At 44.5% G+C, this 17,494-nt stretch overlaps 1 long non-coding RNA gene across 1 annotated transcript; it reads left to right on the forward strand.

Annotated features, from left to right (window-relative positions):
* The first annotated feature begins 5,142 nt into the window (after positions 1-5,142).
* Positions 5,143-15,050, forward strand: LOC109281113 (uncharacterized). Its single transcript, XR_002087672.2, has 3 exons — positions 5,143-5,268; positions 8,276-8,447; positions 14,201-15,050. It is a non-coding gene; the product is annotated as an uncharacterized LOC109281113 (long non-coding RNA).
* Positions 15,051-17,494: the final 2,444 nt, after the last annotated feature.

The raw sequence follows: 17,494 nt of genomic DNA on the forward strand, positions 1-17,494 counted from the left end.
CTGTGACGTGAGCTTGTCTCCTCCTGCTTGAAGATTTCAGCAGAGATTCCATCAGCTCCAGATGGTGGTGTACCAATGGTGGGTGTGAGGGCAGGGGACATGTTCCCCAGTGCCAGCTTGGGGGAGGGAGAGTGCCGGCCAGGCCCTCCAGGGGGTACTTGGTTTGCTGGTGGCACTTCCAGTTTTGCTGCTAGTGTTTCTGGGCTCAGTAATTGGTTGCCAGGGGACCGCGCCCCCTCCCCCCCACACTCAGCAATTGGCCATGGACAGGACAGGGGGGCATAAATGCAAGTATTGGTCCCTGGATGCTGGAGACCCAGGGTATACCACTGGCTCAAGATGCCTTATTCTTCTTCATCTGGTTGATGGCTTTTCTCACTTCCTCAAGGGTCGGAGGGATTCCAAGACTGCTTCTGTCTGGGTGTTGCAGGACGGAGTTGAGAACACTCTCAATAAAAACAGATGCTTGAGTGAGAAGGTCTTCAAAATGCTTCTTCCAATGGGCACTGATGGCTTGCCTTTCCTTGATCAGGTCTCTTCCATACTTAGGTCTCAAGGGGATTGGTCCCTGAGTGCTTGGACCATAGATGGTTTTGGAGGCATTGAAAAAACTACACATATTGTGGATATCAGCCAGATGTTGAATTTCCTTTGCCTTGTCTTCCCATCATCTGTTCTTCATACTATGGGTTCTCCCCTTTGGACCTCTGCCTTGGCTTGCTGGACATTCATTCTGCCAAGTACAAAAGGCCTTGCATTTGTGGTCGATCAACTCTTGGAACACCCAGTCATTCCCATCAAACCAGTATTGATGTTTCCTGGTAGAGAATACAAATGTCTCTTTACAGGTGCTGATGACGGTGGACTTGAAGGCAGCCCAAGCACTGCTGACATTCTCTCACTGTTGTTGATTGTAATTCACCAGTTTTTCATTGAGGCACTGGTGGAAGAGGTCTCACTTCATTAGGTCCTTGAGTCCTTTGATGCTGATCTTCTATTGACATGGCTTCTGCTGCAGGCATCATTTGGGAGCCAGCTTGAATGATTTAACTGAGCAGATGAGTCATTGTCCAGCAATCATCAGCTCAGATGATGCAGACATTTTTGCAATCTCAGGCATGAACAATAACATAGTCAATCAGGTGCCAATGCTTAGATTGCAGATGTTGCCATGATGTCTTGTGCCTGTTTTTTTTGGTGGAACAGGGTGTTGGTGATGGTGAGCCCATGTTCCAAGTATTTGGTCAAAAGGAGGATGCTGTTAGAGTTGACTTTTCCTACTTCTTCCTTGCCAATGGTTCCATGCCAGACACTTGAGTTCCTTCCAACTCTGGCATTGAAAACAATGAGAAGAATAAGTCTATCTCCATCTGGAACAGCAGAAAGGAGTTGGTCATGGTTGACATAGAATTCCTCCTTGGTGTCATTGTCGGCAAGAATCAGGGCATACACACTGATGACAGTTTAAGTTGAAGAGTCATAAGGTGCTTATTAATTAGGACAGGGAACTCACTGAGTTGTTTTTTTAGATCGTTCTTGAGGGCAAAACCAACTCCATGCAGCCAGCATTCTCTTTCCTGTTTACCATTCTCCAGCCACCTCCATGTTCTTTGAGCTGCCCTCTTCCCATTTGCCAGGTCTTGCCGAATGCATTGACATGGATCTTGTGTCATCCGAATTCTCGAGCCACAATTACAGTGGCACTCTGAGTTTTCACTATTAGGATTGTCCATGAGGGTCCTGATGTTCCAGGTCCTGAAATTGATTGTGTGGCTTTGTTGATTTTGACCACAGTAAAGGTGATCCCACTGGACGTAGTTATCCAGTCAGGAAGAAGGTTGACAGGCACTGTTAGGGCACTTTTTTTAGCCCCCTCCCCATGTGGGGTGAGCAGAGCAGATCCTGAAGAGGGCTAGTCAGTTGCAATTACAGTTGCCAAATCATACTCCTGCCTCATCCCAGTGCTAGACGATCTTCTTGTAATTGCCAACTTTTTAACAGTTCATGACTAGGAGCTTCCAGACCTCACAATCCTGCTCCTGTCATCACTGCTGGTTGCCAAAGGGCTTGAAAAATGTGCCAGAAAAACTGTTTTCATGGAAGATGCTTGTGTGTGATTTCTTTTATCATATAGAAGCTGCTACACATCAGCTTCCACATGGTCAGAACAGGACCTTAATTCAATGGCTAGGAGGTCAAAACAACTGGAGATCTCATTCCACTGCAGCCTTCTTGTGCCTTCACAGCCATTGAGATTCTGACATCTTCTGCCTGCTCTGCCACTGAGGACTTGTAGACCTAGGGAGCTGGGGTCCTGGGGAGCTGGGGTCCGGGCAGGCTTAGTATAGTGGTGACCTGTACTCACCAAGTCACAGCACCATCAAAGAATATGTGCAGCTTTTCAGGAGGGAAAACATTGCCATCTGTTGACCCCACCACATCCTGGTGTCACTGCCCACTTCTTGGTCCATGATTGCTTATTTGTCAGAATTACCCCTGCTTATTTCACAGCTAACCTTTCTTGTAGGTCATTCCTTTATCTGCCACCTGTGGATGTGCTGGGTACTAAGTGTGTAAGTTATTCCATTCTGAATGATCTGATTAGAGTATGCATATGTTCAAAGGGTGTATGTACAACTGAAATTGCCATACATAGGCCCTGTAGTGCTAACAGCTAAAAGAAGATTCTCCTTTAGTTCCAGTGGTAGGTCCCTATGCTTCTTGAAAGAGAGCAATTCATATTCTATATCTGAAAGTGCTTAAAGTTCCAAGGGGCCATGATATTACCATTATGGATATTAAAGGTAGCTAAAGATGTGTTACAACGCAATCATTTTGCCTTCAGCTCATCTCAGAATACTCAGCTGATCTCAAATTTAACAAAAAAAATCAGGACCATAATTTTCAATAGATCTGAAGGCCTGAAGAATCCACCATGATTTAGTCTGGCATAATACAGACTACAGAATGTCACCTTGTAATACCCACACCACACCTCTTATGACCCGCACCACACCTCCTATGACAACTCCTTGCCTAAGTAAAATGAATGGACTCAGGTGCTAGAAGTCTAATAGATAAGTAAGATGTCTCTAATACCGCAAAGGCAACCTAGGGAAGAAAAACATGGCATGGCAACCTGGCTCCCTTCATAATCTGAGCATCTATATAAACCCAAAATTATCATTACTTCTTAGTGTTCTCTTGCTTCATCTTTCCAAACCTCCAAATGAAAGCAGCCTCTTTTCTCCAGGTTAAACATGGAGAGCCAGGTTATCACCTCAGTTACACCTGTGAAAATCCAAATAGTGCAGAGTTACTCCACATTTACCAGGAATGAAAATGAAAATCCAACCCAGCAGCTTTTTGATTAATAATTCTGTTTACTGGCATTATGGTGGTGTGGGGAAAGAGGGAAATAATAGATACACCACACCATCAAAACCCATCAAATATACTTTATTAATTTTAAAAAATCCCTGATTATATTTTTAATAATGCATGCTGAGTCAATAGGCCTAGCTCACTCCCTATTATAGCACTAGAAACAGCATTTCCTTTAAAAATGGAAAAACCTGTAAGAAAATATTCTGAGCTCTGCACATAGTTTCTTCTCCAATACAAGCAGAAAAGAGGGGTTAGAAAGGTAAGATGAAAGTTAATCAAGCACTACATGATGTTGACCATATAGGGAAGACAGTCAAGCATTGAGAACACTATGATGAGTTATGTCAAAGGCTTCAGATAAATTGAATGAAATCTAGACAGAGGGCAAACATTAACATTTCATAATAAATAAGTCACTAGGAAGTGTAATTAGGGCATTGTCAGTGTAGCACACCAATCTAAAGATGAACTGACAACAACGAAACCAATGAAAACAATAAGACTTGGGTCACATCACACCAGCTGCAGAAACAATCCTGGAACAGGTAGAGACAGAGAGTGACTCATATTTCACTTATTCAGCGCTCTAAGTCAGCATTGAAAAAGCATGAAATATTACTGCTGTAGGCAACAAAGTCCACTCACCTGCTCTTACTATGATTAACGTGATGATAACAATAAGCCATGCTCATATAGTAGTGGGCATTGCGAAGGCAGGCCTTTTTGCAATCTACAAGAAAGAACCTTTAATTTAGCTAATTCCTGCTGTGAGTTCAGACACAAAACATCTGTGACAACCACGAGTGCTTGGTAAAGGACTCCTGTAGATGCAGGGAGCTTCATTAGTCAGGAACAGTTGGAGAACTGTGCCTCATTATACTGTACAGACAAAGTCAAAAGGCCAAAAATAGGGCAGTGAAAAGGATTTTACTCTCAAGAGAAAGCATAGGGCTGTGGTTAACTTGAACAGCTGGTTATGGTCATCTCCTAATGCAGGGGTTCTCAACCAAGGGTATGCGTACCCCTGGGGGCACTTTGAAAGGTCCCAGGTCATACACGGGGGTGGGTGGGGGCGGAGCGCCGCCATCCCATACCACTGCCTCACAAGAGCAGGGCTGGACCGGGGCGAGAGCAGGGCTGCACAGACGCTGCACTGCCGCTCTTCACCACAGCCCCACTCTGCATCTGGCCGCTTGCCACGCCACAACCCCTCCCCCCGCTTGGTGGCTAGCTGCTCACCCCCCCCCCCGGGGTACACTTACTAAAAAGGGGGCCACTGGGGGTACACTTATTAAAATAGATTGAAAAACCCTGTCCCAGTGCTTTCTAGATCTAGATGGTGCTCTAAAGGATTACATTTTGTACAGCACCAGGAAGCAGGGAATTGGCAGTACAGGATAAAAAGGCACCTTGCAGGACTGCAAGATTTCAAGCAGGCTCTGATTATCCACAAATCATATATATGTAACACTCCCACACAGACTGGGTTGTGTATCGTGTTTTTTGTGCACATATTTTGATATGGGCAAGACAGCTCCTGTTGCTCTGGCCATGTGATCAGCGCATGGCAAGCTGGGGCCCCTATCTGGACAAAATATGTAAAACCCTCTATCCTCACTGGGCAGAGAAAGCTGGAGCTTCTTCAGGCAGATTGGTGGGGAGAAAGACCCTCCCTGATTGGAGAAGGTTTGGGTGATGTCACCCCATGTATATATGGACCACTCACTACTGTTCTCTCTCTTTCTCGTGGGGCTATTATTCATCTGCCTGCTGAGAGCTGCACAGCTACGTTGGGAGCCAGAAAACCTGCTCCCCATGGGGGAGGTCTCCCCCCAATTTTCACTGAGAGGCCAGCGATGCTTTTTGAAGGGAAAGCCTCAGGTAGAGTAAGAGAAAGTCTGTTTTGGAGTTTAAGACTCCTATTTCCTCCTTCTTTGCCCTTTTTTTTTCTTAAGTAGGTTAATGCCATGGGGCTATTAATCCCTGAGCAAACTACCCAGGAATGGGTCCTGGCAATTACTGGATACACAGGCCTTTAGTGGGGTTAACACCATGGGGGTGTTAATCACTGAAGCAAACTGCCCAGGAATGGGTCCTGCCCCGCTGTTTTGTAACTGTATCGTCTCAGCGTGGGGTATAGCTGAGACCAGATGTCCGCCATAGGCCTGGGCCCTTTTTGTCTGCTGTTTCTGCAGCTGTGGTGTTTCTGCAGCAGAGCTGGCATTGGGACTAGGAATTTAGGGGTGCGGCATGCCGTCTGGAACCACAGTTAACCCCTACAGTGGGAATTGCCCTACAGCAGGGATGAGCAAATTATGGCTCGCAGGCTGGATTGGGTCTTTGTCTGGGCCAGAGAGGGCCTCAGTCCCACCTGGCCCAGGCACCATCTAACTATACCAGATCCTGCTGTCCCTCGGCATGGAGCGGGGCTGGGGTGGCTCTGCAGCTGGACTGCCTTTCTAGGCTGCCCAGGCAGTGGCGTCTCCTTCCAGCTGCCGCCACCTCTGGCCCCAGCTCCGCAGTACTTGTGCTGCACAGCCCCAACCCTGCATGGCCCATGCCTCCTCTGGGCTCACAGGGGGGCAAGCCCCACTCCCCGCTCCAAGGTTGTTGGCAGGAGAGGGAGGGGGAAGGGGGCAGCGTGGAGCTGCCAGCTGGGCTTTGCCGGGGGGGAGGGGGGGTGCAGGGTGGAATGGAACCCCCTTGCCTCGCGGCCCCCCCCCCAGCTGCCCCAGCTGGGGTATTAAGGGGAGTCAGGCTGGACCCATGAGGCTAGGGGGCTCCACTTCACCCCCTCCCCTCCAGCTCAAACCAGCCAAAGTAGTCAGCAGCTGTTCAGGCCAGGAAAGCAGCCAGAGGCCTGGTCAGAGCCAGGGGTGGGGGGTGGAACAGAGTCCCCCTCACCTTGCAGGCCTGGCTCAGCTCCCCCCCATACCCAGCTGGGGTAGGTGGGGGGGGAGGGGAGGGGACTCCATTCCACACCCCCCACCTCCAGCTCAGGCTGAGCAAAGCCCAGCTGGGCTCTCTGCTCCCTTTCCCCTCCCTCCCCCTCTGACAGCCCCACCCCCACACACAAAATGAACCTTCAGAAGAACACAAGTTCCCTAAGGTGCTGTGCTTTACAGCGCTTTTATCTAATACCTGATTTGACAAGAGTTCATTTTTTGTGCGGTCAGCCATTTCTAAAGCACTCTGCAGCCATGCACATGTGCTATGTCACAGCAGTAGATCGCTTTCAGGGGCCCGAGCACGCGAAAAATGTGACTCGCGTAAGCATCCTGTATCTCATCTAAGCCTGAGATCCAGAACCTGAACACTCATCTCACCTGAGGGGCTTAACCCACCAGGCCTTACCAGAGTACACCTATGACATGGCAGTAGGTTTGAGCTCCCACAAAATGCTGTGATGTCTGCCACTTTTGTTTTTACCTAAGGTTAATAAAAATATATAAACGGTCCTTGGGACAGACATCAGAAGACAGGTCTTCCCTCTCCCACCCAGTCATGCTCCCTTTCCTTCTCTCTTTCTGGCCAAATGAACCTTCAAGACTTCTGCATAATAGCTTCACCGCAACAGCCTGAGGGCTCTCCAGCCACAAAACAGTCTATAGCACTGAGAGGTTAGGGCACTCTGAGAGGTTACCTTTTGGGATGGATCCCTTGCAGATAGATGAAAAGATTGAACTTGCATATTCCACTTACTGCACAAGTTCTCTAGGTGATTGTGTAAAAAGGAAAAGATGCCACTGCCACTCCCACCTCCTGCCCCCTCTGCTTTAAAATGAAAGTAATAGTTAACCTGTCATCAGGAGTTTTGAGCTTTGGGCCCCAAGCAGACAGAGAGATCTGCCCGTGGCACTGAGTAAGGCTCCTCAGCCATGGAGAGGACTGGGATTTAAGACATGCCCCTATCCTTTGTTTTTCCATCACTGGCTTAGGCAGGGTGGGCATTCGCTGTTCTGGATCCCATCGCGATGTCCAGGCACTGTACAGAGACCTGACATGCCTAACCCGAGTTTCTACACCAGTGGCTCTCAACTGGAGTGCCACAGTGCCAGTGCTGCTGCTATGGTGGCAGTGGGCAGATAAAACTGCTCCACATGCAGAGCTGCTGCATTATGGCTCTCTGATCCACCTAAAGCAGACAAATCTGGCTCAGGCTGCCTGTTCCCAGTCCTTTCCCCACCTCCCCCAGTAATACCTGGTTAAGAAGTACTGAGGGAAATTGAGGCAGGACTCACAGTAGTTCTCAGCTGGGGATGCTGCCACCTTCAAAGAAGTGGTGAGGTGCCCTGACTGAGTACGTTGCAAATGGCTGTTACACACAGTCATAAAGTTTATGTCTTAGTCACCCTTGGTCTCTCAGAAGAGACTTTCAAAAGATGTACTAATAATGAAAGTGGTTTCATTAATATGATTCATGATGAAACCACACATTCATTGTACATTTAAGCGCCAAAGAGCTGTCAGAGGGTGATGGCTTTTGGTCACTATCAGTTCAAACTAGTATTTAAACCAGTGACCTAGAAGTGAAAGACACTATATACCTTTACTAGTGCCCTAAGCACTGCAGTGCATAATTATATTAATCTAGGGACTCACTGATGTACATTAACCCACTGTGAACTATTTGCATACATCAGTGGTCTCTAAATTAAGTGGAAATACTCTGGAAAGACTATAGGAAGCTTATATTAAAACTTCTGATCCATGTGCAGCTGCACTCTAAAAAAAGCCAAGCCTATATATGAGGAGTGTCAAAGATACGATCTGCAGACATTTCACCCAGCTCATGGGTCTCCTAGAGGAGTTGGGGAAAGTAGTGAAGGGGCCTGATATCAAATTCTGTACATAATTCTGCTACATAATCTACATAATTCTGCTACAGAGCCTGGCTGGGGATGTGTTGGCAGCAGGGGGGCAGGTGGGTGAGCAGTGTCTGCGTTACCAACGCTCACCCCATCCCAGATGCCACGTCCAGATCCAGCACTTGAAGCTTCCTTTGATTCTGACCCAGCCTGTGAGGAGTCTTGCAGTCCAGATCTGGCCTGGAGGCCCAGGTGAGTCTGACACCCCTGCTGTACATAAAAGACTGAAATAGGAAATAATGCCATTAAATAATGAGATAAAAAAATGACATTATGAAGACATAATTATGCCAGGTGTACACCTGATGCTGAAATGCTGCATTTAGAATTAATCAGCCTAAAAATAATACACAAAATGGTTCAGAAAGGAGGCAGAAAAAAGTACGTGTTGGATGTATATAAAACAGTAACTGGCATAACAAAGGCAAATCAGGTGGTCTTGCTTTCTTAATAAAGGAATTAAGTTAAAAGGCAACATATTTAAGATCGATAAAAAGACTTATTTTTAAATATATAATGCATTATCTCTGGAATTCACTGTCACAAGCAATTAAGTTCACAAAAATTAAATGTTGACGTTAGTTGTTTCCACACTGGGCTCCGGGGAGCGCTAATGGTCCATAAGATCACAGCAAGTGTCCCACAGCTGATCCATAGACCACAGCAGGCCTCTACCTTGTTCAGTTAAAAGTCTGTCAAAAAAGATGTATGATAGTACCTGACAAATTCTCAAAGTTGTCAGGGGCTTATCGGTCCAAAAATTAGGACTCGCTGGTTTACAGAGACAATAAAAATACCCAATTTACATGAAAAAAGAATTTTAAAAATTCCTCCTCTAGACAGACATCAGCACTCATGCTCCAGTGTTATTATCCAGCCATTGACAATGGTTTGGGAACCTCCTTCCAGGTAAGTTATAAGTATAATGGCTCACTATAAAGTTGCTTACATCTTCTGCTGAAGCACCTGATCCAGGACGCTTTCCCAGTCAGGATGCTGACTAGATGACCATCAATCTAACTGTACAGCACATCCCATGCTGTTGCACATTTTGCTATTCACAGAGCTGCTACTTAATTTTGACTAGGCCATTATTCGTCTTTAGAGGTATAAGATAACACAAGTCAGTATAAGTTAAAAAAATAGTGGACATGTCTAAATGTGCAATTAATGTACATGAATAAACTGCAGGGCTTATTGCTCTGGAGTTTTTTTGTGTGCAGCACATGGAACCCAGTGGGAGCAGCCCAGGCTGGCAGGACCCGGGGATCTAGGACAGAAGTTCAATAAACAGATTTAACCTAACTCAGTTAAATCTGTTACTATATTCATCCAGGTTTATCTTAAACCAATTTCAGTCATTTTGAAAGCAATTTATGTGCACTGAACTCCTGATCTGAACCAATTTCCAATCTCTTATCCTGGTTTCTGTGCATCTTGTCCCCAGCCAGAGGGTGGGCCTGCCAGCCCCAACCTGCTCCAACTGGGCTCTATGTGCTGCAGAGAGGCTGTCTGGGGTGCAAGGGTGCTTTAGTGCAGGGCTAGTCAGCAGGCAGCCCCCAACCTGAAGCACCCTCATGCACCAGCCAGCCGCTCCACAGTACGTGGAGCCCCAACTGGAGCATCCCAGAGCTGCTCTCCATGTGCTGTGAAAAGACTAGAGCCACTCCACAGCATGTGGAGCCCCACTGGAGCAGCTAGCCCAGGGCTGGCTCTGATGGGGCTCCCACATGCTGCGAAGCGGCTGGCTGGGGCACAAGGGTGCTTCATTGTGGGAGCTGCCTGCCAGCTAGTCCTGTGGTGAAGTGCCCTCATTCTCCAGCCAGCCCTGTCACCATCTACTCGTGTGTTTAAGCACAGTAATTTGCTGCACCGGTAGAGAGTGCTTGTGCTTGTGTCTGATAGGACTATCTAATAGTTCAGTAAATTAGTATGCACCAGCCTAAGTGCTGCACATGTGTAGACAGTGACACTTGACTGCACAGTAAATTAGTCTACTGTGCAGAAAAGCAGACGTGGAGACATGGCCACTGCCCACAAGTCTCTTTTTTGTACCCACCAATATGAAGTACAGAGCTTGGTCAGTTTGTGAAAAAGATTGAGATCCTTTTCAACCCAGGCTGCACTGGATGGCCCAGAAGATTCCTTCTTGTCATTCCTTCTTAAATCCTTGCCATAGTGGAAAATACCTTAAAGGTTCAGTTTTCTAAGCTGCTATTACAGTTTTCACCAGAGAAAATTAACTTAAATTATTTCTGAATTTTAATTGGTTTGCTTGGGAATGCAAAACACAAATATAGAAAATGCTCTTTACCTTTATAGTTTAGCTCAAAAAAAAAAAAAGAACTTCTTATGCACTGATGCTTAACATCATTCCTAGCCACTGGCAAGACATCTGTGTTTATTAAAATAACAAAATATGAAATTCATATTAATTTTCTGTTTGATCAGAATTTGAATTTCATATTAGTTAAAATGTTTGTTCAGATTTAGCAGCATCTGTCATCTGAAACCACCAATCAATATTTTATTCATCATATATGATCTAAATCCACTGAGAGCAAGCTGAAGACACAGAACAGAGTTTAGAAATGTTACAATTAAAATATAGCTCAGCATTTTCAATCCAAATTAATTATCTCCTGATTTTTTTTGCATTAATTCCATATCCAAAGGCAATGAGCTGCATTCACTGGCCCAATTTCCATACTGCTGCCATTATATTTTTATCAGCCATGGACACAAAGTGTAGGAGGGAGTAAATTAGAGGACTATGAATCTAGCACAGAGCAAGATTGGAAAGCTCTTATGTATGCTGAGCAGCATATCCCTACACAATTGAAGTAAATGGAAAAGTTGCTATTCTGCATATATAAAAGCATTACAATTGGCCTAAAGTGATTAATCAGCCTTTGACCCTTTGATGAGCCAGATAAAAACATAATAATTTTACATTCTGCAAAAGGTCAAAAGCAGAACAAAAACAAACAAACTGAAAAACCACTCCTTTCTTCATACACACAGATTGTACAAAATAAGAAATGCTTTGACTGAATTATGGAAAACTGTTTTTCATCTTCCATTATTTTAATCGTAATTTAAATCAGCAAGCAGCAAACCTCAATTTAAATAATTTGCATTTGTATTCTTTTTGTTATTTTCATAAAGAAATGCCAATTCTCTCTGGTTAGTATATTTTGTGTTTCTTTTTTGCTAACCACAGGATACAATATGATTATATCCATTTATTTACACAAATACTTGACTTAACATATATGTATTCAAATTCTTCTTTTGCCATTGCATTAAGTCAGTTCTGAATGATATGCTTTTTATTTGCTAGATGATGAGGGGCTTTTTTACATGAGATTAGTGTGAAGATACTTTAGAAATGGACACTGAAATTCAATTAAAAATTCACAAAAATAGCATTTTAAAACTGTTTTTATTATTTCAAGAAAAGTATTGCTGAATAATTTAAAAAAATGCTGAAGGGCAACCAGCACAGGTTCATAGCAGGTAGATCCTGCCTGACTAGCCTTGTTTCTTTTTATGACCAGGTCACAAAAGGCTTAGATGCAGGGGACGAGGTAGATGTCATCTACCTGGATTTTAAGATAGCCTTTGTTACAGTATCTCATCCTATTCTCATGAATAAACCAAACAGCTGTGATGTAGATGATTACATGGTCAGGTGGGTGGCAAATTGTCTAATGAGACACACCCAAAGAGTGGTGGTGGATGAGTCGGCATCGACCCGGAAAGAAGTGGGCAGTGGAGTTCCCCAAGGTTCGGTCCTTGGACTGGTGCTGTTCAATGTCTTCATCAGTGACATAGATGAAGGTGTGGAGAGCACTCTGTCCAAATTTGCAGATGACACCAAATTATGTGGTAAAGTAAACACACTAGTGGGCAGGGAACCATTGGCAATGCATAGGGGATGCATGCAGGTGCACATGCACCCTCTGAGCTTGGCAGTGCACGCCCAGCAAAAAGGTGCTGCCAACACTGCTGGCAATGCCTACAGTCACCACTTGCCACCCCCCTCATCACTGCTGACACCACCAGCAATGTCTGCAGGAGATCCCCAATCGCTGCTGGCTGCCACCACCACTGCCGGCGGCGTCTGCGGGTGGTCACTGACCACTGGTCAGCACTCACTACCCCCTCCCCCCCGCCCCCCCCACCAACAGCGCTACAGCTGCCTGCGGGAGCCCACTGCTCACCGCCGCCGCCATGCACCCACCACTGACAGTGCCGCCGCCACCTACGGGAGCTCGCCATGCCCCACCAGCCTCTGGGGGCATGCAAAGTTCATGCAGGGAATTAATCCAGGTGGATCTGGACAGGTTAGAAAAGTGGGCAGAACAGATTAGGATGCAATTCAACAAGGACAATGCAAAGTGCTACACCTAGGGAGAAGGAATCATCAGCATACTTACAGGCTGGGGGATGACCCTCTCAGCAGCACTGTAGCAGAAACGGATCTTGGAGGCATAGTTGACTCCAAGATGAACATGAGTCATCAATGTGATAAAGTGATCAGTAAAGCTAACTGCACTTTATCATGCATTAGCAGATGCATGACAAACAGGTCCAGTGAAGTGATACTTCCCCTCTATGCAGCACTGGTGAGGCCACAGCTGGAGTACTGCGTCCAGTTTTGGGCTCCACACTTCAAAAGGGATGTGGCTAACCTTGAGAGGGTCCAGAGGAGAGCCACTCTTATGGTTAGGGGCCTGCAGATAAGGCCCTATGAGGAGAGATTGAGAGACCTGGATCTCTTCAGCCTCTGCAAGAGAAGGCTGAGAGGTGATCTTGTGACCGTCTACAAATTCACTTGGTGGGGGGGACAGCGAGGGATAGGAGATGCTCTGTTTAGCAGGGCATCCCTTGGAGTAACTAGAAATAATGGCCACAAACTGATGGAGAGCAGATTTAGGTTAGACATTAAGAAGAACTTCTTTACAATAAGGGTTGCCAGAATCTGGAATGGGCTTCCAAAGGAGGTGGTGCTCTCCCTTACTTTGGGGGTCTTTAAGAGGAGACTGGACAAGCACCTGGCTGGGGTCATCTGACCCCAGCACTCTTTCCTGCCCGGGGCAGAGGGTCAGACTCAATGATCTGCTGAGATCTCTTCCGACCCTAATATCTATGAATATTAAATATGTCGGACAAAGGAGGACAAAAATCAAGCTCATCAAAATATGTTTTGCATTTAAAATAAGTGGATTGGTTAAACAAAAAAACCCATTATCTGCAATTGGTGCAAGATTCATAGGGCTACCAAAGGAACACAAGAGGGAGGGGCACATCTACACATGCTATTACTGCACATGATTTAACTCCAGAGCTTATTGTTCCAGAGTTTATTGCTCCCGGGCACACCATTTGAACATGCACCTGGGAGCAACAAGCTCTGGAGCAATAAGCTCCAGAGTTTATTCATGAACAGCAACTTGAGCCAGGTTGAAGCAGCCCTGCCTGGCAGGGGACTGTGGAAAGCAGGTCACTATGCAGAAAGAAGTGTAAGACTTATGAGGAGAGAGCACAAGAGGGTGCATAAGTCAGTAGTTTGGTGATTAAGAGTTCTTGCCTGGGAGGTTTCAATTCCCGTCTCATTCCTGTCTTTTATCAAGGTCTGCTTAACTACAAGACACAGAAATTGTGAGCATATGGACCAGAACCCAGAACTTCCCCCTCCCAGCTGAGTGCTGTAACCATTGTGCTACAGCCCCTGGCTTCCTTAGGCATGTCTACATGAGATGTTTACTGAGCAGTTGACTAATTAGCTGTGCATTAAATGTCTTGGCATCTACATGTGCACCCTTAGGCTGGAGTAAACTAATTTACTCTGCAGGAGGATAGTACTTGTAAATACAAGTCTTTCCCCATGTACTGAGGAAACCTAAGAACCTAACTCTGTATTTTGCATCCCACTCCAGGGGCCCAGAAGTTATATGTGGCAGCATCTAATTGCTAAGTCTTGTACTGGATCTAGCACTAAGCTGTTGAACAAACTCTTCTAAACTGTTCCTGTATGGGAAGATGTGAAACACTACAAATCAAGAACAGGGAGCCTCTCTCCCCTGCATTCTTAACAACCCTCTGCTGGCATCTTGTGAGTGTAAGGGAGAAAGCCATCTGATTCAAATGCAGAGGAGAATAAAACCCAGCTGGGAGAAGGGAAAGGACTGAACTGGGACTGTAGGGGAAGGGAGAAGAACTGGAAATGACAAGGATACCAGGACCGGGAGCTATGGGTGATAAGAGAAGTTGGGAAGAAAAGCCTTTCTTTTGGCATCTAGTGCTTGATTCTGTAACCATAATGATGTTTTTTTCAACACAGTATATTTGCATACTGGGGACTTGACTCACTGGTTAAGGAAGTGCCATCTAGTTTTGCGTTGTTATGTAAGTAAATACAAATTCCACAGCTCAGTTAATGAATGCTATAACAAAAACAGGTTTTCTTTATAACCTCAAATGGATACAGACACCTGGGAAGCATAAGGAAACAGCAAGACAGCACTGATTAGCATGACAGGTTGTGCACTGCCTACAGAGCAAAAGAAAAAAAATAAGACTGCACTGTCAAAGAGTTCAATAAAGGTTAAATGATTATAGTGGATGGTGATGAAATAAGAAATATGTTAGAGATATGAGCAGTCTACGTTGCAAGTCAGCTGTAAACATATTAGAAAAATTTATAGATGGTTAAAAGCAATGATTATAAACAACACGTTGGACTCTATATCGATTACCATTATTAAAGCATCTACTAATCATTGCTAACACTTGTTATGATCCTTAATATTAGTTGTGACCACATTAGGGCTTTACCCATTTGAAAGCATTTTGGGTCAAACCATTCAAACATTTTCTCACCTTAGAAAACCATTTTAGATACGGTTTAAATCAAAAGTTGTCAAAAAGCAATGTTATTCCAGTGCTATAGACAAGGTGTAATATTATTAAAGCTCTTTTCCAAAGCCAAGCTCCTTGCCACACAAGAGTTAACACTGCTTGTAGATAACCAATAACATGTTTTAAAACCACCTTTAAAATTAAATCCTCTTCTTTCCTTTCACAGTCTTCAGACATCCTCTTTCCTATCCTCCTTTAAGTACGTTCCCCTCAGGATGTATAGAGTGAATAACAATGAAGCAGATGATACAATTAAATTAAATGCCGCAAGCTTGGCCAGACACAAGATAATATCCTGCACGATGCTGGGTGCCCTCAGCCCAAGATCAGCCTCTTAGAGCCATATTATGAAAAAGCAAGCACAAAAGAGAAAGAACTGTGCTTATTAATATGGAAAAGGCCCCAAAGAGGGGTACCTCTTCCCTTCCAGATAAGAGTATTACTGAACCACTAAAATGGTCAATTGAACAGAACATCATTGCAATATCAATTTTCAATTAACTAGGACACCATTGTAATATCAATTTCCGTCTTTGACTTCTATCATCCTATGAAAATCAATGACTATGACATTGGTGCATATTAGCTTTCACATATTTTGAAGCTACCATATTCCATAACTGCTGAAGCCAATAATGGATATTAGAGTATGCTCTTTATATGTTACTTAATAATTTTAAATAGACAGATCCCATTTATATGTAATTAATTGAACAGAATGGTTGGAGATGTTTCCTCTGGCATCTTAACAGAATGGTTGAAGATGTTTCCTTTGGCATCTCTAAACCAATAAAAGGTGGATGATAGGATACTGGGCTAGACAGACCATTGGTCTTACCCCGTATGGCACTTCTTACCTATATACATGTCAAATCATAACAGAAGAGATACAGAGTATGAGTTCCGGAGCCCAAATCCAGAGAGGAATACTGATGGACCCTGGTAGTGCTAGATAGCAGCTTTGTGCTTTTATGGTACCATTCAGACAAAAGATTTCAAAGCATGTTACCAATAATGAATAAACCCCCATTACGCAGTGAAGCAATTAATGGATGTACAAAGATCACTAAGAAATATCTGGGGTGGAACACGACAGTTGCTTAGCAGCACAGAGTGACACTATACTGTACAAAGTTTAGGGCAGGAAATGAAGAATTTATCTGGAAATGCAGAAGGAATGTAGGGGAAACATAATAACATGGAATCAATCTCACATCCCATTATTCATACTCTTTACTCTTGTGAATAGTCCCATTGAAATTGATGAGATTACTTGGGGGAGGAAGGGGCAAGAATACATCCCTGCATAGCTGGATTATGGCCAAGACACCACGGCTAACACCAGGACTTATGGAAGACTTTTAATCAGTGCACATTTAACTCCTTCCTCCGTATATCTTTTTATACTACCAGTCACTTTACTAGCTTTATGCACATACAATTAAAAACTAAAAACTTTCAAAAGAGCAGAAACGACATGTCTTATTTTAAAATAAATGTAAAAAAGAAAAATAACTCGTTTGGGAACCAGAATTCTCTGTACAATTGAATGAAACTCCATATAGAAATCACAGTTCAAACCTGATCTAGTTCAGGCTATTCTGTCTTGTTCATATTATCACTGTTTATGCAAATTGCTCCTTGTTGCAGAATAACCTACAGAAAAAAAGGAAAATCCCATAGTGCTCCCCTTAGGATTGTTTTGTGGATGTTTTCAACAAGGTCCACCTCTTGCAGTCAAGAAGTTGGCCCAAAAGTCCCACAAAAGAAATATGCAAATCTCACCTCACTATATATTCTGTTTTATGATTCTATTAACATTAAAACTAACTCCTACAAAAGTTCCATCTAAATGCTGTATAAGCATTTCTTTATGCATAATTGTACTTGTAACAGCCAATGTAACAGTAAATGATATGATCACAGAGGTTTCACCTCAGTGCTTTGCCCAATAGCACTCACCTGGGAAGTGGGAGCCCTAGGTCCCTGGCTCCGCTCACCAAGAGGGGATTCAAAGCCACATCAGGGCTAGGGACAGACATTACATATAGACTGGTTTAAGTGATCAGAAACTGGTTTAAACCTGTAACAGAACAGATGTTCACTGCACATAAACCAGTTTGAAAGTGTCTGAAACCAGTTTTTGATAAATCTGGTTCAATGTAGTATCAGATTTAACTGATTTAGGTCAAACTGGTTTATGCAATGTCTGTCCCAGACCCCTTGCTGGTTTAAGTTAAATCAGAGTCCCGCCGCATCCCGGCATGCTTTCTGGGCTGGGCGGGACACTCTGCTCCGCAGCAGGCCTGGCC

Source organism: Alligator mississippiensis, chromosome 2 (assembly GCF_030867095.1).
Source record: "Alligator mississippiensis isolate rAllMis1 chromosome 2, rAllMis1, whole genome shotgun sequence".
Classification (NCBI taxonomy): Eukaryota; Metazoa; Chordata; order Crocodylia; family Alligatoridae; genus Alligator; species Alligator mississippiensis.